Source organism: Cetorhinus maximus, chromosome 11 (genome assembly GCF_964194155.1).
Source record: "Cetorhinus maximus chromosome 11, sCetMax3.hap1.1, whole genome shotgun sequence".
NCBI classification, from domain to species: Eukaryota; Metazoa; Chordata; class Chondrichthyes; order Lamniformes; family Cetorhinidae; genus Cetorhinus; species Cetorhinus maximus.
The window spans coordinates 44,754,129-44,776,409 of NC_135889.1; the positions used below are offsets into that span (position 1 = coordinate 44,754,129).

General features: G+C 40.4%; 1 long non-coding RNA gene across 1 annotated transcript; it reads left to right on the plus strand.

Moving 5' to 3' along the window:
• The first annotated feature begins 2,087 nt into the window (after positions 1 to 2,087).
• On the plus strand, positions 2,088 to 6,705 carry LOC144686549 (uncharacterized). The gene is made up of 2 exons (XR_013577947.1): positions 2,088 to 5,636; positions 5,688 to 6,705. It is a non-coding gene; the product is annotated as an uncharacterized LOC144686549 (long non-coding RNA).
• The last annotated feature ends 15,576 nt before the right edge of the window (positions 6,706 to 22,281 follow it).

A 22,281-nucleotide genomic window follows, 5' to 3' on the forward strand; every position in this document is an offset into this window, starting at 1 on the left:
CTTAAGTACCCAACCCCTTTTTCATTCTTTCTATCATTTATCTTGTGTTGAATTTGATTTTTTTCCCTTTACTCACCTCAAATTATAATTTATAGTGTATTTGACTATTTCTGTGGTTTTCTGTTGGTTCTGATTTCCAGCTGTTGAAGATGGCAGAGAGGAGGGGGAAAATATCTTCAATATGTAGGAAAATATTGCTAGATGATTAAAGGGCCATGATCCATCTAGTCCGCCTTCTCTCATCCTGTTAGTCACATGACACATGATAATGTAGTTGTTGACTCCATATGATGAAAATTGTATATTTAAGACACCACCGACCAAAGATATACAAACATACAGCATTGATTTTTCCCTGCTGTGTTCTCAGCTGGTAGCAACTCTTTTTCTGATCGGAATACCATCTAATCATCCTTCAAGCTATCATAATGTCTATTTCTAGGTTTCCTCAATTGAGCATTTCCTGATCTGTAAGGGAAGCCCTAAAATAGCAAGTTTCCAGGGAGAAGGGTAGAGTCAGAATCTCAGGTTGGCAAAGATTGTCTCGTTCAGGTGTAAAGTGAATGAATCATTTTCAATAATGATTCTTTAAACTTAAGATTAAAATAAGTAATGTTTAAATAAGCAACATTTATAGTATAAATACAAATACATAAAACAATTCTCTTTAAATTTGACATACATTGGGAAGAAAATGTTTATGTATAGATATTTACATGGGAAATTTGGCCAACTATTGTAATTCTCAATTGACGTTGGTTTGCAACAAAAATAGAGCCATAGAGGTCTACAGCACAGAGAAAGGCCCTTCGGCCCATCGAGTCTACACCAGTCAAACAAGTACCCAACTATTCTAATCCCATTCTCTAGCGCTAGGCCCATAGCCTTGTATGTCATGGCATCGCAAGTGCACATCCAAATACTTCTTAAATGTTATGAGGGTTTCTGCCTCTACCACCCTTTCAGGCAGTGAGTTCCAGATTCCCACCACCTCTGGGTGAAAAAATTCTTCCTCACATCCCCTTTAAACCTCCTGCCCCTTACCTGAAATTTATGCCCCCTGGTTATTGATCCCTCCACCAAGGGGAAAAGTTCCTTACTGTCTACCCTATCTATGCTCCTCATAATTTTATACACCTCAATCATGTCCCCCCCCCTCAATCTCCTCTGCTCCAGGGAAAATAACCCCAGTCTATCCAATCTCTCCTCATAACTAAAACTCTCCAGCCCAGGCAACATACTGGTAAATCTCCTCTGCACTGTCTCCAGTGCAATCACATCCTTCCTATAATGCGGATTCCAGAGCTGCACGCAATACTCTAGCTGTGGCCTAACCAGCGTTTTATACAGTTCCAGCATAACCTCCCTGCTCTAATATTCCATGCTTCGGCTAATAAAGGCAAGTATCCCATATGCCCTAACCACCTTATCTAACTGTCCTGCTACCTTAAGGGACCGGTGGACATGCACACCAAGATCCCTCTGATCCTCTGTACTTCCCAGGGTCCCACCATTCATCGTCTATTCCCGTGCCTTGTTTGTCTTGTCCAAGTACATCACCTCACACTTATCCGGATTAAATTCCATTTGCCACAGATCAGCCCATCTATATCCTCCTGTAATCTGAGGCTATCCTCCTCACTATTTACCACCCCACCAATTTTCATGTCATCCATGAACTTACTGATCAACCCTCCTACATTCAAGTCTAAATCATTTACATATACCACAAACAGCAAGGGACGCAACACTGATCCCTGTGGAATCCCACTGGACACAAAAGCACCCCTCAACCATCACCCTCTGCTTCCTGCCACTCAGCCAATTCTGGATCCAGTTTGCCAAATCGCCTTGGATCCCCTGGGGTCTTACCTTCATTATCAGTCTCCCATGCGGGGCCTTATTAAAAGCCTTGCTGAAGTCCAAGTAGACTAGTGTGATAAAGTAGTGTGATATAATGTCATGCAGACTTACTAACACTGGCATCTGCTCAGGAAATCAATCTTAAGCAGATAGTTTATTCTAATAGAGATTTGAGGTGAGTTTTTGTCAAGCTATTTTTAAACCTTGCTCCGTCCTCCCCCCCCACCCCCCCCCCCCAATAAGAATAGATCCTGAGGCCAAGTCCAGATAATACAAGAGGCCTTTCATGCATCAAAAATCAAACCAAAGGTTTACAGCTTTTATTTTAAAACTTGAATGATGCTGTCAAACAATGGTGAAAATTCCAGTTTCCCATATCTCAAAAGTAAGAAGTTGGGCACTATAAATGACTGTCCCTGTTCAGAAGTGTTGAATTCCCCAATTTTTAACTTCTTATATTTATTACTCTGGCTATTCAGTGGAATGTGGTGTTTGTAATAGTTGGCATTAATAAGAATGCTGTGATCTGTACAGTAAATGAAAGTAAACTCAGTAGTGATAGCTATAGGTGTTACAGTTAGTCAGACTTTGGAAATAACTTTGTGCTGTATTTGCTCTAGTGGAAAAAATTGGAATTTATAAGTTGCTTAAATGATGAATAAATGAAACCATAAAATACATGCCAAATATTTTAATAACTTTGGAAATGACTTGTTTGGCTAGAATTGCTATAGTACAAAACCAAAACAGAAATACCAGTGAATAAATTACATGGCGAAAATAAAACAAATCTTCAATCTATGAAGCAATTTGCACTTTTGAAACAATAATGCTTAAGTAGAATTGATGTTTTTTAAAAATTAAAACAAGATCTTGCCATTTACCATTTCTTCATTTTAAAAGCAAAGAAAATCCAACCATAGAATGTTCAAACAAAAGCTTTTTTTTTTGTGTGTAACAATTTGTTTCACCAAACAAACACATGAAATTAGAAATGCGAATCATTGCATGGAATGCAGTTACAAAAAACACAAACTATAAAACTTTAATAAACTGTTCTAACACAGACTTCTAAGAACCATCGATGAGAGTAAAGGGAGTTGAAACATTAATAAACAGGAAGGCTGGAGATATGGAATATTTTCACGTGTAATTTTTGATAAACTTAATACTTCAATTTGTAATCTATCATACCTACAGAATTCTCTTAGCAAATAAAACATTTTTGATACACATCTAGGGATCAGCACAAGATATGTGGCTAAAATGTTTTCAACTTCTAAACTATGAATTGATTAACACATTTTAATTTATCTTTCTACTTGAAATATTGTCTAATTTGTGCTTCTGGAACAAAGCTAATATTTAAATTATCTTTCCAGCTTTACATTTAATGCATGAAAGTATTGAAAATGAAACAATTTTTCTGCTGGAAATGATTATCAATTTGTATATTTTAATCCAAAAACAGTTTAATCACTATTACATTAATCATCGATGTTACTAAAACTGGAATGCATCTATAAACAACACCTTTTTAGGCTTTGATCTATACCTAAGGCTAAACACCTGGTTAGAGCAGGATCTCTAACCTAGACTTAGCCACTGATTTCTGCAATTATTTATTATTTTATTACATAAAGTTTGATCTTTTTTTAGAATTTGGACTTTTAACCCGTTTGAAAGAGTGCAAATAACTTTTCACTGTAATTGTTTATTTCAATTTTGACACATCTCTAAATTTTATACAAGCTAATTAAAAATTCACTTACTGTAAAAAATGCTGCATTAGCAACTATAAAAAATACAGTAAAAATAATTGTACACAAATCTGTCTTTCAAATTGATCATTACTTATCCAACTAATTTGCCATATTTTTGGCAATAACTGAATTCTTTGGAGAGTAGTTCAAGTAATGCAATCATTTTTGGTTTTAACTTTCTACAAATTATTTAATTTATTTGACTGAGTTCTAATATACAATTTATTGACATCAACGTTATCAAAAATAGGTGTAGATGAATGTATAAATTGTAAAGAGGACAGGCCCAAAAAAGTCAAAATTGGGGTGAAGTCAACTCTTCTGCTTTGACTAAAATTATTTTTGGACAATCTGAAAGTATTAGATTTGCTGATCATGAAATTCTCGAGTCAGTGTGGATTTAAAACGTGAAAATGGCCTTTCATAAGTGTCCAATAATATCCCAAATAGCAAGAGAATAGGCATGGTAGTTTTGTTTTTAGGTAAATAGCACCGTTTGTCTAGAATAAAGTGACATGGTTCTTAAAAAAAAAGTGATGTGGCATGCATGTAAAAAATATTTATCTTCCACAGACCCATATTTTGTATGACATCATCCATGTAACTGATAAGTCATAATATCTAAGCCTAAAGAGATTCTCTGACCAAAACCAGAGTGACTGCTCCTTTATAAAAGCAAGGATTTCTTTCTTATGTACAGCATCCATCAAGACTTCGAGGTGTTCCAAAACACTTTATCACAAATAAAATGCCTTTAAAGTGTAGTCACTTATAGGAAACATGGCAACCAGCTTACAAACAACAATGTGATAATGACCAGACAATCTGTGTTTTAGTGAGGTTCTGATGAAAGGACATAGACCTGAAACGTTAACGTACTACCTGAACTGAGTGCAGCATTTTCTGTTTTTATTTCAGATTTGCAGCATCTATGGTTTTCTGCTTTTGTTTTTTTCGTGATGTTAGTTAAGATATAAATAATTGCCAGTACACTACATGTTTATGGGTAGAACCTTCCTTAACCCACATGCATATATCAATATTGTCCATTCTTTTTCTCCTACTCTTTCACCAGAGAAAATATTTTCCATTGCAATTCTCCATCCATTTTTACTCACTGGGTTCAAGAATTAGGTTTTGTTGAGTTCTGGTTTTATTTTATTGAATAGTTTTAATATACAAGCTCTTGCATTCAAAATTTGTATTTCAGGAAATGTTTTTCCTGTTTTAAAAAAAACTATGAATACTGCCTCTGCATTGCGTCTTTAAATCACTTCACTTAATAGGATACAATAAAGATAGAAAGGCAATTAACTGTTTTGATAAGACTTTTGGAGGTAAGATAGTCAATACTATGATTTTAAATCTCAAGTTGATACTTCACATTTCCATTTGGGGACATTCAAATGTTGGCTGAGAAATCAAGAGTGAAAGGCATGTGCAATTGGAAGGTGAGTTTGACTCATGGTGCTCTTACACAATTTTGAATAGATCACTGGTTTGGGAGCATCATTGTGAGAAACCTAACTGTTTGCCGACTTGCTGTCTTAGGGAATGGATTACGTTGCAAAACAAAAATGCACCCCCCACCTCCCCAAAATGGGAGAACTCAACCAAGAATCTGCAGATTTGTGCAGATATATTATTATTCCCCTCAAGTTCCTTTTGTCATTTGTGAAACCTCCAGAAAACTTAAATACTGCTATAGAAAAGTAACAATTTTTACTAAGGCACCATATGCTAATTATTCGTGACTGCTTATCCAAGATCTTATTAGACTATAACAAAGCATCAGATTCTTCACAACCCAAACCCTAATCACACATCTGTTTATTCTCCTTTACGGATTTAATTTTTAAAAATTCATTCATGGATGTGGGTGTCACTGGCTAGGCCAGTATTTATTGACCATCCCTAATTGCTGTTGAGAAGGTGGTGGTGAGTGGCTTGCTAGGCCATTTCAGAGTGCATTTAAGAGCCAACCACATTGCTGTGAATCTGGAGTCACATGTCAGTCAGACCAGGTAAGCACAGCAGATTTCCTTCCCTAAAGGACATTAGTGAACCAGATAGGTTTTTATGACAATCGACAATGGTTTCATGGTCATGGTCTAGATTTCTTTTGAATTCAAATTTCACTGCCTGTTGTGGTGGGATTCAAACCCAGGTCCCCAAAGCATTAACCTGGGTCTTTGGATTACTAGTCCAGTGACAATACCACTATGCCACCGCTTCCCCTAAATGACAGAAAATATAGGAGAGAAAGAATACCACATCTATTGGTGGAGATTCCTGACACCCCTGGAAGTATTGCAAGCAATCCAGAGGGAGATAAGACAGCCAGTTCCATTCCTGTGGATTTGGGAATATGAGGTTGAGATCAAAGAATAAATTGTTGCAACTATGAACTTACTGACAATAGGTTGGACTTGTTTTTAAAAGTTGTTAAATTGACAACTGTACAAAGGGTCCAACCTTAAAGAGCCTTGCTTACTTTGTTAATCTTACAACATATTTTATTTTGCACCAGTAGAACTCAGCAGATGCTGAGTTATTGTGATGCACTTAAAATGCTTTTGGACTCATAGGACTTGCAATTTTGTTAATTAGTATCATATGCTCAGGTATCTGCTGTGTACCGCCCTGTGTACCCGTCTTGGCTCAAGTGTCACATTAAAGTTCCTTGAGCCATGCATTAGAGAAGAATAGCTGATATAGTTTCCCATTGCCCTTTTCAAAGTTTTTTTTAACTTTTGGAGTACCTCCTAGATGGGTTGTAACAAAAGCTAAAGAATACCTGCCTTTATAATATGTACTTTTTAATATTTAGTTATTAGTTAATCATGTTATCAAGTGTGTTCATAAATAAATATTCATAATTGTGATTTTGACTTTGGCAAGAGAGTTAACTCATTCATTCTGTAGTGTACTGCACCCTCTAAAATCTGTTGGTCTGTGTATCTGTTAACATATTTTGAGCTGGTTTATTTAAGACTGTTTAAGCCACCTTAATTTTAGGTGCGCCTAATAAACATGGACGATAAATCTCTGACCAGTATGGTGAAAAGGTTAAAGATTCATTTTGTGCCTTTTGATTAGTGTTCCTTGCATGGTTTACTGGTCATAATGTCCTATGGTTGCAGAAAGGGCATTGCTAAAGTAAACAAAGTTAGCATTTCCAGGAAGCATTTTTGAGAGAGACTTGGCAAACCAAATTCTCAGAAATTGAAGAGTTTCCTCAGGCTAAGCAGATCTTTGAAAAATATATTACTAAAATAACGAAACAGAATGTACTTCCACAAATGTCTCAACGCTATTTGTTACACACACACTAGAATCAGTCCTTTGTTCTGACTCTACTAGTGCCCATGATTTTCTACCAAATTCAAAGCAAACTCCATACAATGATGTCTTACTGCTTAAAGATAATTTCCTGAATATCTTAAAGCAATTAAAGATATCCAAATCAAACACCAAGGGTATGGAATAATTCTAACTCAGTAGACAGCTTTTCCTCGAGAACAAGGATAACTTCTGTCACTGGTCACTTTTTAATAAGACTCTAATATTTCAATCTATTGGTGCAATAGTCATCTAAACACTTTGCCTTAAATTATGTAATAATAGTAAACTCTGCCTCTGCAGAAACCTCTTTGTGGTAAATGGTAGGTAGTTACTACTATTGTTGTCTTGTCTGTCTTTAAGTAAACTATCTAGCTAATAGAGGCAATAAAGTTCCCTACATGTTATCAGTTCAATTGATTCATCAGCGGACTAGAATTTAAATACTAAATATGACCAGTTAGGAATTCAGTTCAGATTTCTGATGCTTGATTTGTGAATAGCCATAAGTTCACTGGGGATTCCTTAAGAGATTAATAACATTTTGCAAAATAATAGCACTTTAACTCAATTATGAGCTAGTTTCAAATGCTTAAACATGAACATCAGACAGGGTTAACTAAAAATGGATCTCATTTCTTCATCAAATAGTTTGTTTAATCAGTTAAGGAAATATGCACTTTGGCAAGACTGCTTTTGCTTCTAATGAATTCTAAACTGGATTTTAGAGCGCGAATACTGACTGAAATAAAGTCAGATAAATCAAGAAAAACTAATTGATTTTAGTTGTATTCATTCTCAATGTAGGTTCAACTATGTATTCTATTGCCATTTCTGAGATTTTGCTGTGCAAAAATTGGCTGCTGCTTTTGTCCACAAAACAATGATGACTTTCAAAAATAATACACTTGAGAATGTGAATGGCACAATATAAATCAAAATTCTTCCCTTAAGTGTTTTCTTGTTATGCACGACGTGTCAATGCCATCCCCGAAAGGAATGCATACAGGAATTAAGTAGTAGGTTCAACTTTGTAGGCCCGTTTTTTGCAAAAGCCAAAATGGTCCGACAATAAGACAACACTGAAGCACAATGGCGGATGTTACTTTTGCTTTGACATTTAAAAAAAATGAGATCATTGTATCTGAGGTGGGTCAGTTGCACGATTTTTTCCCCCATGATATGTAGAAGATAAACATAAAGTTTGAGAACTGAACACAACGGAAATTTGCATCGAAGTTTGAGAACTGAGCAGGAGTGGTTTTCTGCTCAAGGGCATAATGTTCTGAGAAGTAATTAAAACGTGTTACTGTGTATTGGAGTGTTTTTCCACCTTTATGCACTGAATTAATGAAAGGATTATATGGTTGTGATAAGCTTGACTCTAGTTGCATTCTGAAGCTTTACACACAGGTTTTGGCCATATAATCTGATTCGTTCCAGCTAGCCTTTTATAAAGAATTACAATCTTCCCTCCTTTCCAATGTCAAAAGCAATTGGTTTAGAAGACTTGGCAGAAGATTTTGCCCTTGAATAAGTTAATTATGTATTTGAAGTGAGTTTGCTCCAAATTTGAAAGAATGACTGTCTTGGAGCGGGAGGATGTTTTAATACACTTGGCAAAAAGCCAATCCAAATGGTCCAAAGAAACATGTCGCGCTAAAAATGTTTTCGTTTATTATTTGAGTTATGTTCCCAACTACTTTTCAATTATGTACCCCGGCCACGATTTAACAGATCAAAAGACAGGGAGGCGAAGACAAGTCCCTGCACAGGTCGCCATCAGAATCACAGCGTCGAATGCGGGATTTCCTTGTTTCCCACCCCCACACACACCCACCCACACACACACATAGGAGCTGCTAGCGCTGGAGATTCAGGGCGCATCACTTTCAATGTAAGGAATGTCACTGTATCGACTTTCGATTTCTAGCCACTGTTTCACTGCTGTGTTGACTATGTCCTCGGAGAGGCGCTGTGCGTAATCCAGGAGCGCAGCGTTCACCAGCAGCGCGTCCTCGCGTATCTCCACTGAACTGGGTTCGACCATCACAGTCTCAGCCCCATCACACTGCTTACCGTCCGTTTGCTCTGCCGTGCTGACATTCTGAACCGCGTACTTGTGTTTTGACTTAAAACAGCCCATAGTGCAATCAACATAAAACGGAATGTTGAAAAATTCCCAGTTTGTCTCTTTTTTTCAGTACCTCAGTTAGTCCTCAGCACTCGCTCTCCGTTGTCTGTCCAGCGGGAAAGCTGCCTGTCCTGTTTACAGCAATGCAGATCATTCGCGCAGCATCTCAGATATTTGAAAATTCTGATCTATCATATGCTTTTATCCTTCTGTGAAATTCCCCAAGTTAATTGTTACGATGACCAATTCATCTGTGGAGAAAACATGCGAACAAATATATTATTCCGCAGAAATATATATATATATATGAAGCAGAATTGCAATGTAATTTTATACAGCAATCCAGTAACTATTACATCGTGTACAGGGGCCAGAATCTATCCAGACACGTTCACAGACCAGCTTAGCCCATCCCTGCAAAATTACTACATTTTCGCAGTGATTTAAAGGCGAGGATGGCAACTCAATTAATATTGTCACGGTGTCAATAGTATGACTTTGTAACAGCGATGCACTAATGGCAACAAAACACGTAGGTTCAAAATAACGAACTGGGGCATAAGAAACGTCCACAAAATTCACAAACACGGTTGATATCAAAGTAAACAGTCATCACTCACCCTGCAAACTGGAAAGAACAGTTTATGACGGTCACCCCTAATCACAAAGATTATTGCTTCACATTCATCTTCACGGGCGCTTTAAGTGACCCATTTTCCTCACACCGCTCATGATTTATGTTGTGTGTGCCGAATGTAGTTTCCACCACCCCCCCACCAACCCCGCTGTCAGAGGCGGCGGTACTTTCTAGTGCCAGACGTATCGATATTTTGCTCAGACAAATCTTCAAACTCCCAGTCTCGGGAGCAGTTCACAAACCCTAAAGCCGCTCGACCGTCCGCCTTTGAAAAGACTACCCAAAGCGGTTCATTATTTGCCCACCAGTTTATCTGCGAGCCGACTTGCAGCCCCGAGTTGGGGATTTCTGAAGATTGCTGATAGAAATGAAACTGCTAATGTTTGTTCTGTCCACTGGTTTTCGGTTGTTGTTTGGGGGCATTTCCTATTCGGGGGAAAAAAGACACATCCGCAGTCTCTAATGTCGAGAAATGCTTCTGCACTGGTTTAAATTCAGATTTGCATTGCTCCGTTTACCCGAGAAATGTTACATTTTTTTTTAAAGATAAACAAGGTGCTCTTAAAAGACTGTTAGTGGTTTGTAGCTAGAGAGCGCCGCCTCCTGGCCGCGACTTACAACGGGCAGATGACCCATCCGTTTCTTTATATTCGTTCACGGTGTTTTGGCAAGGCCAGCATTTATTGCCCATTCCTAGTTGCCCTTGAGAAGGTGTGCTGCACCACCTTCTTCAACTGCTACAGTCCGAGTGATGTAAGCACATCCACAGAGCTGTTGGGTAGGGAGCTCCAGGATTTTGACTCAGTGATCATAAAGGATCTGCGATGCATGTCCAAGTCATGATGGGGATGGAAACTTGCAGGTGGGGTTGTTCCCATTCCCCTGCTACCTTGTCTTTTTAGTTGGTACGGGTTGTGTGTTTGGGAAGCGCCGTCAATGAGCTGTTGGAGTGTATTTTGTAGGTGCAGGTGCGGTGTGCCAGTGGTGGAGGGAGTGAATGTTAAAGGGGATGGATGGGATGCTGATCAAAGGGATTACTTTGTCCTGAATGGGGCATTGAGGTCATTGAATGTTGCTGGAGCTGCACTCTTCCAAGCAATTGGGGAGTATTTCATCACACTCCTGACCTGTGCCTCATGGATGGTAGGAAAGCTTTAGAGAGTCAGGAAATAAGTCACTCACCTCAGAATACTCAGCGTTTTCCATGTTCTTGTAGCCACAGTATTAATGTGGCTGGTCCATTCAAATTTCTAGTCAGTGATGATTCCCAGGATGTTGATGGTGAAGATATTTGACAATGGTAATTCCATTAGATATCAGGAGGGGTGACTAGAATCTTTTTTGTTGGAAATGATCTTTGCCTGACACTTTTTTGGCAAAGATGTTACTTGTCACTTAATCATCCAAGCCTGATGGTTGTCAGGTCTTGATGTATGTGAGAAACAGATTGCCTCATTACACAAGGAGTTGCAAATGGAACATCCAGTCATGAACAGAGTGGACAATTAAACAACTCACTGGAGGAGGAGGCACCACAAATATCCCGATCCTCAATGATGGGGAAGCCCAGCACATCCGTGCAGAATACAAGGCTGAAGCATTTGCTACAATCTTCAGCAAGATGTGCCAAGTGGATTATCCATCTTGGCCTCCTCCGGAGGTCCCCAGCATCACAGATGCCAGTCTTTAGCCAATTTGATACACTCTTCATTATGTCAAGAAACAGTGGAAGGCACTGGATATTGCAAAGGCTATGGGCCCTGACGATATTCTGGCAATAGTACTGAAGATGTACTCCAAAACTTACCGTGTCCCTAGCCAAACTGTTCCAGTACAGCTACACCACTGGCATCTACCCGGCTATGTGGAAAATTGTCCAGGTATGTCCTGTACACAAAAAGCAGGACAAATCCAACCCAGCCAATTACGCCCCATCAGTCTACTCTCCATCATCAGTAAAGTGATGGAAGGGGTCATCAACAGCATTATCAAGTGGCACTTGCTTAGCAATAACCTGCTCACTGACACCCAGTTTGGGTTCCGCCAGGGCCACTCTGCTCCCAACCTCATTACAGCTTTGGTTCAAACATGGACAAAAGAGCTGAAATCCCGAGGTGAGGTGAGGGTGACTGCCCTTAACATCAAGGCTGTTTTTGACTGAATGTGACATCAAGGAGCCCTAGTAAAACTGGAGTCAATGGGAGTCAGCAGGAAAACTCTCTGCTGGTTGAAGTCATACCTAGCACAAAGGAATATGGTTGTGGTTGTTGGAGGCCAATCATCTCAGCTCCAGGACATCACCGCAGCTCCTCAGGGTAGTACCCTCGGCCCAATCACCTTCAGTTGCTTCATCAGATCAGAAGTGGGGATGTTCGCTGATGATTGCACAATGTTCAGCACCATTTACGACTCCTCAGATACTGAAGCTGTCCATGTCCAAATGCAGCAAGACCTGGACAATATACAGGTTTGGGCTGACAAGTGGCAAGTATTATTCACAACACAAGTGCCAGGCAATGACCATCTCCCAATAAGATAGAATCTAATCATCGCCCCTTGACATTCAATAGCATTACCATCGCTGAATCCCCCAGTATCAACATCTTGGGAGTTACCATTGACCAGAAACTGAACTTGACTAGCCATATAAATACTGTGGCTAAACAGCAGGTCAGAGGTTAGGAATTCTGCAGTGAGTAACTTACCTCCTGACTTCCTAAACCCTGTCCACCATCTACAAGGACAGGAGTGTGCTGGAATACTCTCCACTTGCCTGGATGAGTGCAGCTCCAACAACACTCAAGAAGCTTGACATCATGCAGGGCAAAGCAGCCCGCTTGATTGGTACCTCTTCGACAAACATTCACTCCCTCCACCACCGACTCACAGTGGCAGCAGCATGTACCATCTACAAGATGCACTGCAGGAACTCCCTAAGCCCCCTTAGGCTGCACCTTCCAAACCCATGATCACTGCCATCTAAAAGGGCAAAGGCAGCAGATAGATGGAAACACCACCACCTGGAAGTTCCTCTCCAAACCACTCACCATCCTGACCTGGAAATATATCTCTGTTCCTTCACTGTTGCTGGGTCAAAATCCTGGAACTCCCTCCCTAACAGCACTGTAGGTGTACCTACACACATGGACTGCAGCAGTTCAAGAAGGCTGCTCACCACCACCTTCTCAAGAGCAATTATGGACGGGTAATAAATGCTGGCTTAGGCAGTGATGCCAAAATCCTGTAAATGAAGTTTAAAAATCTGAACACTCTTCAATCATCAGCGAACATCCTCACTTCTGACCTTATGATGGAAGGTCATTGATGAAGCAGCAGAAGATGGTTGAGCCTAGGACACAGAAGAACCCAGAGGACATACCTAGGCAAGTTTTCATTTTGCTAAATAGTTGCCAGTGTTGTAGCTATATTGAACAGCTTGGCTAGAGGCACGCTAATTCTGCGATGTTGTCAGCCCTTAGCCTTTGCTATATTCAGTGCGCTAAAGCTGTTTCTTGATATCACATAGTGTGAATCAAATTGGCTAAAGACTGTATCTGTGATGGTGGGGTCTTCAGGAGGAGGCTGTGATGGCTCATCCACTTAGCAGTTCTGGTTGACTATAGTTGTGAACATTTCAGCTTTGTCTTTTGCCCTCATTTGTTGGGAACCACTATTGTTGTGGATGGGGATGTTCATGGAACCTCCTTCTCCTGTTAGCTGTTTAATTATCCACCACCATTAATGATTGAATGTGGCAGGACTGCAGAGTTTTGATCTGACCTGATGGTTCTGGGATTACTTAGCCCTGTCTACGGCAGGCTGCTTCCACTGTTTAGCATGTACGTAGCCCTTTGCTGTAGCTTCTCCAAGTTGGCAGCTCATTTTCACTTATGCCTGGTGTTACTTCTGGGATGTCCTTCTACACTCCTCATTGAACAAGGGTTGGTTGGCTGGCTTGATGGTAATTGTAGAATGAGGGATATAGTGGACCATGTGGTTACAAATTTTGGCAGATTGCAATTCTGCTGCTGCTGATACCCACAGCACCCAGTTTTGAGCACTAGATCTGTTCTTAGTCTATCCCATTTAGCACAGTGATAGTCCCGTTCATGATAGAGCATGTCCTCTCTATTAGATTGGGGCTTAGTCTCCAAATGGACTGTGCAGTTGTCTCTCCCATAGTGCATTTGCAACAGGTGGATTGGTGAAGACGAGGTCAAGTAGCTTTTTTCCTCATGTTGGTTCTCTCCTTTGTCCAGTATGGCTGTTGTGTCCTTCAGGACTTGATCATCTCAGTCAGCAGGGATGCTACCAATTCACTCTTGGTGATGGGCATTAAAGTCCTCCACCCAAATTATACTCTGTGCCCCAGCTGCTCTCAATTCCGCTTCTTATCAGCTGAGGGAGAGTGAAAGGTAGTAAACCCATAAAGCAGGCAAGTTCAGGATGAAGAACTTGGAAGCGGAATAGTGCATCTGCTCCTGAAACCTTTATCCGTTGATATATCATTTCCAAAGTCAACTATTCCAATGTTCTGCCATCTTCCACCAACCCAAAACTTGAACTCTTCCAAAATTCTCTGCTAGTATTCTAACCCCAATGCAATCACCCTGTGCTCACTGACTTACAGTGGCTCCTGATCCACCAAGGCCTCAACTTTAAAACTCTTTGCGCTCCTCAAACTCTGGCATCTTGTCCATTCTTGCCCCTCCTCCACTCCAGCTTTGGTGGCTGTGCCTTTAGTTGTCCATACCCTAACCTCTGGAATTCCCTCCATAAACTTGTCCTCCTCTGTACCTCGCTCTCCTCCTTTAAGATGCCCCTCAAAACCCATCTCTTTGGCCGTGTTTTCAGTCACTTATCCTAATGTCTCTTTCTTTGACACAGTGTCATTTTTTTGTCTGATTACCCGTCCGTGAGGCACCTTGGGGAGTCTTAATACAATTAAGATGCTATATAAATCAATGCTGTTATTACAGCCTTTTTCAATTGTGGCAGTTAATTCATGCAAAGTACACAGAAAATGCCCTGTGTGAAACTGCTAAATGCCTAGGACAATTTTAGAGATACCAGCTCTAGGAATACCTTTAGCAGAAGTGCAGTGAGGTAAAAATATGGGGGCAGACCCATTGTGTCAGGTCGCCACTAAAATAGCAAAATGCACAAACTTTTAAAAAATTAATTTATGGGGTTTGGGCATCACTGATAAGGCCAGCATTTATTGCCCATCCTTAATTGCCTTTGAGAAGGTGGTGGTGAGCTGCCTTCTTGAACTGCTGCAGGCAATGTTATGTAGGTACAGCCACAGTGCTGTTAGGAAAGGAGTTCCAGATTTTTGGGCCCAGCTACGGCAGATAAAGAGTGATGCAGTTCCACGCCAGGATGGTGTGTGACTTCGAGGGGAACTCATAGGTAGTGGTGTTCCCATGCAACTGCTGCCCTTGTCCTTCGAAGTGGCAGAGGTCATGGATTTGGAAGCATCTGTTAAAAGAAACTTGATGAGTCATCTTGTAGATGGTACATATTACATCCACTGTAACCGGTGGTGGAGGGAGTGAATGTTTGAGGTGGTGGATGAGGTGCTGATCAAGCAGACTGCTTTGTCCTGCATGGTATCAAGATTCTTGAGTGTTGTTGGAGCTGCATTCATCCAGGGAAGTATCACACTCCTGACTTTTGCCTTGTAGATGCTGGACAAGCTTTGGGGAGTCGGGAGGTGAGCTGAAGATAGTTGGGCCTAGGACAGCAGACCTGAGGAACTCCTGCAGCGATGTCTTGGGCCCGAGATGATTGGGCTCCAACAAACATAACCATCTTTGTGCTAGATACAACTCCAACAGGGTAGTGCTTTCTCCCGATTCTCATTGACTTCAATTTTGCTAGGGCTCCTTGATGCCACTATCGGTCAAATGTTGCCTTAATGTCAAGATCAGTCAGTCACTCTCATCTCAACTCTTGAATTCAGCTCTTTCATCCATATTTGGACTAAGGCTGTAATGAAATCTAGAGCTGAGTGGCGCTGGCAGAACCCAAACTGAGCATCAGTGAGCAAGCAGGTTATTGCTGAGTAAGTGCTGCTGATAGCACTGTCCTCAACACCTTCCATCACTTTACTGACATGATACATGAAGGCCTCAGTAGCACAGTGGCTCAGAAAGGCATTGGCATACAAACTTATTGTTTTCATTGTGTTCATGACAACATAAGATGCTATAACGCAATTGTCCGGACCAGTAATGTTATAGGTTGTGCCAAACTGCCCCCATTAAAAAAGAGTTGCTGTGAAATTTTCTGGAGTTGTTGGGGTGCTTTAAGTTCTGAGTCAACAGATTGTGCAAGGTGAAGCAAATTACCTGACATTGTTTTCACTATTTGTGACTGCTGGAAGGACATCAGTGCAGGCTGCAAGATGGAGCTACCCTTTGGGATATTTATTATGTAGAGGAAGTGGAAGGAGGGAACAACTCTGGATCCAATGGCAGTGTGATGACACCAGGGCAGGAGGGTGCAGACTCCAAGCTATCAGCTGAGTGGGTTTATAGAGCCAGGTTGGCATTGCCAGATCCTTAAGAAGTCTTCTGGAGGTTCTGTTTTAGTAAGTAGTTTTATGGGAACTGTACCAAGCATTAGAATAGGACCTGAAGCTGCAGTTTGGAGACTCCAGAGCTCTTTCAGTGCCTCTAAAAATAACAATTGCACTGAATCTTTTTCCCATTGGATGCTTTCAGGGTGTTGCATCCACCAGGTCACTGACACCAAGACAAATAGATTGGGAGAATCCAATCCAAAAGGATCCAGAACTAGAGAATACCAATTTAAGGTGATTGGCAAAATAATTAATGGCAACATGAGAAAAAACTTTCTAATGCATCAAGTGGTCCGGATCTTGAATGCACTGCCTGAGAGTGTGGTCAAGGAGATTCACTATAGGCCTTCAAAAGAGAATTGAATAATTATCTGAGGAGAAAAAATTGACAGGGTTTTGGGAAAGCGGCAGGGGACTGGGATTAGGTGAGTTGCTCTTGCTGAGAGCTGTCATGGACACGACTGACTGAATGGCCTCCTCCTGTACCAATAACCATTCTGTGATTCTACGAAATGCACACATAATTTGTTTTGCTGGCTGCCAAGAAGCAACAAGCACAGGCCTGCAGTTCTTAATCATCTCCCTGGTTTGCTCAAGGTTCAGGGTCTAATTAATGGTACCTATTTGGGTCTGCAAGTTCTAACAGATAGAAGAGCCCTTAAATGAATCACAAGGTGTACTACGCAATCAATGTGCAGATAGTGGGTGGAATTTAGTGGTAGTTACATGGGTCCTGCCCATTGGTTGGAGCCCCATGTCACCTCTCCACAGGAGGTCCAACACAATTACGAGGTAACCATGCACTTATCTGGACAGCATGTGACCTCCCATTGAATTAAGGCCTGAGTCGGGTGGAAATCCCACCTAAGAGAGCTGCCGGCCATTCAGAGATGGATCCTCTGGATTCAGATAAGTGGGCGGCATGGGGTTCCCAGGGAGGAGAGTGCTAACCAAGGTGGGCAAGGAAGGTCAACAGCAAAGGCTTCCTGCGTGCTCTCCTCCCCATCTTGTTGATGCCAGATCTCTTAATCAGGCACAGAGGACCTTTGAACAAGGGACGCCCCCTGACAGAATTTGCTGAGTGTCCTCCCCAGATGATGGGTCCCTCACCTGCTGCTGGTTGGCCTGTAGGCAGCAAGGCCGCCTGCAAGGCTTCCTGCCCTGCACTTAATCAGAGAGAGGCGGGAAGGTGGCAGCATCTCCATGCTACGACCTCCTGCCCTTAACACAATAACAACACCACCCCCCCCCCCCACCTCTGAACTCACCTCCTAGAGGACATTAAGTCTTGCCTAGTATGTAATCAACATCTCAAGATTATGCAGGTCTGGAGTTTCTGCTTGATTGCACTGTTTCAACTAAATTCACCCACAATTGGGGTAACCGGAGCAGAAGATTGTGGAATTTTAAGTGCAAATTACACTCAAGACAAATTGAGCTTCTGCAGTCTTACGTGCTAGTTTATGAACATCATGATAGGAGCGGGCCCCACCAACAAAACTGGCCAGAGTGAATTAATCACCATTGGGAGTTTCTGCTAATTGTGCTCATTTGCAGGCATTTAAGGAGGTTCTAAAAATTAAATTGGACCTTTGAGTGTAAGGACACTAATAAGTATGATTTGAAAGGTTATGAATATTTTTTGAACATTTACTAAGGAACTCCCTACTGTACACCAATCTAACTGGAAAATAATTTTGTATATTTTAAAGTTCATTTTCAGTAATTTTAAATCAGATACTTACATGTGCTGGATTGGCACAGGCTTTAAACTAATTAAGGAGGTGAGAGGGTTCTACAAGAAACATAATCAGCCTAAATGTAAACAAAACAGCAAAGGAGAAGATAGGAAAGAATAAAGTAAGGGAGGACATTGATGGCTAGGGAGTAAATAGAGTTATAGGTCAGAAGTCTAAAAAGGTGGTTAAACATAAAATGGGAGAAAATCTTATTAAAAGAAGTTAAAATATCCATACAGCAATGAACACAGTGTCCGTATTAAAACAGGGGACCTGGAGGAAATAATACATTGGGAAGAACCAGACAAAATAGGGATTACTGAGACATGGCTACAGAAAAATAAGGACTGGGAATGAAATATTGTAGGGTATAACAAACTTACAAAGGACAGAGGGAAAAAAGGAAGATGGAGTAGCTGTACTTATTAGGGATAACATAATGGCAGTAGAAAAAAAGAAGACAAAAATAGAATCCATTTGGATAGAGATAAAAGATAATAAAGGATCAATCACACTAATAGGTGTAATCTACAGACCACTTAATAGTGGAACGAGGTAGAGAAAGAAATATACAGACAAATTATGGAATTGTAAAAAGCATAAAATAATAATCATGGGGGATTTCAACTATCCTGATATTAATTGGACAGTACTGCTAAAAGCAAAGAATAAACTAATTACTAGTCAGACTCCATGGATGAATAAAGACATAAAGGAACAATTGAGGGTTGGAGAGAGGCATACATTAAGTACATAGACAGCAGATGAGTACATGATAAGAGAGAATATGAAGAGAATAAGAGAGAAGTCAAGAAAACAATTAGGAAGGCAAAGAGGAACTATAAAATTATCAAGGAACATAAAGCAAAATAGTAAAATATTTTATAGGCATATCAATAAAAAAGGAAGGTTGTGAAATAGGAATAGGGCCATTAGTAGACAGGATAATAACAAAGGTAACAGTAGAGAGATAGTATTATTTCACTTTGTATTTACTAGGGAGATAGAACAGGTCAACATACATTAAATGATGACATGAGCAATGAGATAAGCGCATTTAAATCCTAAAAACATTAAAAAAGAGAATCTATTGAATGAACTAAACAAACTCAAAGAGGATATAGCCCCTAGTCCAGATGGATTACAAACATGTATTTTAAAAGAATCTAGGGAAGAGATAGCAGAGGCATTACTGCAGATTTTTTAATAATTCATTAGAAAAAGCTGTAGTGCCAGAAGATTGGCATTAGTTCATGTAATTCCTGTATTTAAGAAGGGGGACAGAACATGTCCAGGGAACTATAGATCAATCATCTTAACATCGGTTGTAGGGAAAATAATGGAATCCTGAATGGAGAGAATAGAAGAACATCAAGAAATCAAAAATATAATAGCAAATAGTCAGCATGGATTTCAAAAGGGAAAATCATGCATAACAAACCTTATTGAATTTCCTTTTGGGTAGGTAACAGAGAGTAGACAATTGTAACACAGTAGATGTAATTAATCTGGATTTTCAAAAAGCCTTCAATAAAGTGCCCCATAATAAACTAATGAATAAGGTCACAGAATGTGGAGTCAGGGAACAAATGGCAGAATGGATAGCTAGCTGGCTTTAGGATAGAATGCAAATGGTGCAAGGGTAGTTATTCAGAGTGGCAGGAAGTGGGAATTTGTGTTCCATAAGGATCAGTGCTGGGACCACTGCTGTTCATAATTTACATTAGCAATTTGGACTTTGAAATCAAAAGCACAATTTCTAAATTTTCAGATGACACCAAATTGAGCTGGGGTGGGGGTGTGTAGTTAATAATGGAGAGGACTGCAACAAATTAATAACATTAATAAGCTTGCAGAATGGGCAAATAATTAGCAAAGTGAGTTCAGCACAGATAAATGTGTGGTAGTCCATTTAATGAGGAAGAATAGGGGGGCCACTTATTACTTGGAAGGTGCAGGAATGATGGGGTAGAGGAACAAAGGGATCTTGGAATACAAATACAGAAATCCCTAATTGTACCACAGGTTAACAAGGCCATAAAATGGCAAACCAAGCACTGGACTTTATTTTTAGAGGGACAGAATTGAAAAGCAGAGAAGTTATACCAAACCCACATCAAATCTTGGTTAGACCACAGTTCAAATACTGCATATTATACAAGAGATATGGAGGCACTGGAGAGGGTGAAGAGATTTACAAGAATGATACCAGAAAACCATGGCTGTTCATAGCAGGAAAGGATTCACAGGCTGCATCTCTTTTCTCTTGAAAAAGACACCTGAGGGGTGATCTAATAAAGGTATTTAAAATTATGAAGGGTTTTGATAGAGTGGATACAGAGAGAGAGAAGAGCATAACTAGAGGTCATCAATTTAAGATGGTCACCAAGATATCCAAAAGGAAATTCAAAAGAAACTTCTTTATCCAAAGAGTGATGAGAATATGGAACTTGTGGGGGGTTGGGGGGGGGTGGTGGAGTGGTTGAGGTGAATAATACAGAAGCATCTAAGGAGAAGCTAGTCAAACAAATGAGTGAGAAAGGAATAGAGGGTTATGATGTTAGATTTAAATGAGGAAAGATGGGAGGAGGCTTGAGTGGAGCACAAACACTGGCATGGGTTGGTTGGGCTGACTGGCCTGTTTCTGTGCCACAAATCCTGTATAATCCTGTTGAATTCCCTTCTCCCAGTCTCTCTACCATTAAAATTCAATGGCAAGTGCCCTGGCAACCTCTAGCCAACAACCAGCGCAACTAAAACTGATTATCTGATCATTAATTGCATTAGAAATTGACAGGATTATTTTCTTATATTACAACAGTGACTTCACTTCAATGTTAAGAAGCATTTTGGGACATGAAAGAAGCGATATACATTTTTAATGTAAGACCATGGACGTCTGAATCCACATCATCTTCTGATACTTCCTTTTCCTACACTTCTGGTTCCAGCTCTCCAGTGCTCAATGCTTCCATTCCCGTGCCCCCTCGTTCTGTCTATAGCCACAAATGAGCTGCACGCCAAATTTCAGAATTGTGACTGAGTGCTCGATGAAGTAAGTGCTCCTTTAGAAATTAGGCTGCAGCCTTGTATGCCATGGCCTTCATGACCTTCCTTCAATGGCAGGGAATGGGGCAACCCTCTTCTGTTCCACTTCTTGAAACAGCTATTCAATGGCATTATCATTAAATCGCGTATGCAACCATCCCTCTTCATTGGCATGCTGATTGTTCTCCTGTTTCTGTGAAACCTGGCTCCTTTGCACTCCCCACTTTAAAGAATATCATCTGACAGAAAAATATTTCTCAGAAGCACTCCAAGGTATTTGTAGACTTCCACACTAATAACGCAGTACCAAGATTCTCTATTCCCTTCACAGCTTCTCCAAAACGTCAAGATGCTCCAGCCCATTTAAGCAGCCATAGGCCTTTTTGTTGCACCTTCATGACTGTGCCTAATCGCGTCTGCCGAGATGACGCTCACAACATACAAATTAGCCCTAAGCAGAAACTGGAGCACAGAAAAGTAACGTCAGCTGCACTGCTATTCTATTGTGCAACCCATGCATAACGGCATTGCCATTCTAATTAGCGCTTTAGTCCATCGTTGTGGTTTTTAGTACTGGCAAGTAGCTAAGTCAAAAAGAAAACTTTTACTGTGACCACTATCACAAACAATTACGTTGAATCCTCGCATACCTGCTAGGTTTCGTGAAGATAAACCTTTCATGCCATTTCAAAACTGAATGCAACTGCCGTTCCTCAATGTCTCTGCTTGATTTAACTGAACTCATCAACGCACACAAAAGCTCTGTGTGGGCCTCCAATACTCGAGATGAACTTTGCCCAGAAACCTTGAATGTTATCAGTGTGAAGTCACTGAAGTGCCTTTCGATGTTGTGAAATGTTTATGATAAGATTATATTCATCCGAACAACAAGGCGTGTCTCGGAGTTTACGTGGATCCTGTTATAGATCTAGTTGTATGTGGTGCTGATTCTATTCCATGTTGATGATGCTTTTTTAAAGTTCTCTGTATTCATGTCATTTCTGATTCCAGAATTTGGACAGTTTTCACTATAACGTTGACCTCTGAATGGTTGCGTTGCTTCGAGTGCATTCACACTCTAACTGTAACATTCGCTCAGTTTCACTTTACACGAATACTGCAGTTATAATGTAAATGCATCCTGAATCTGGAGTCAAAACCCTACCTGA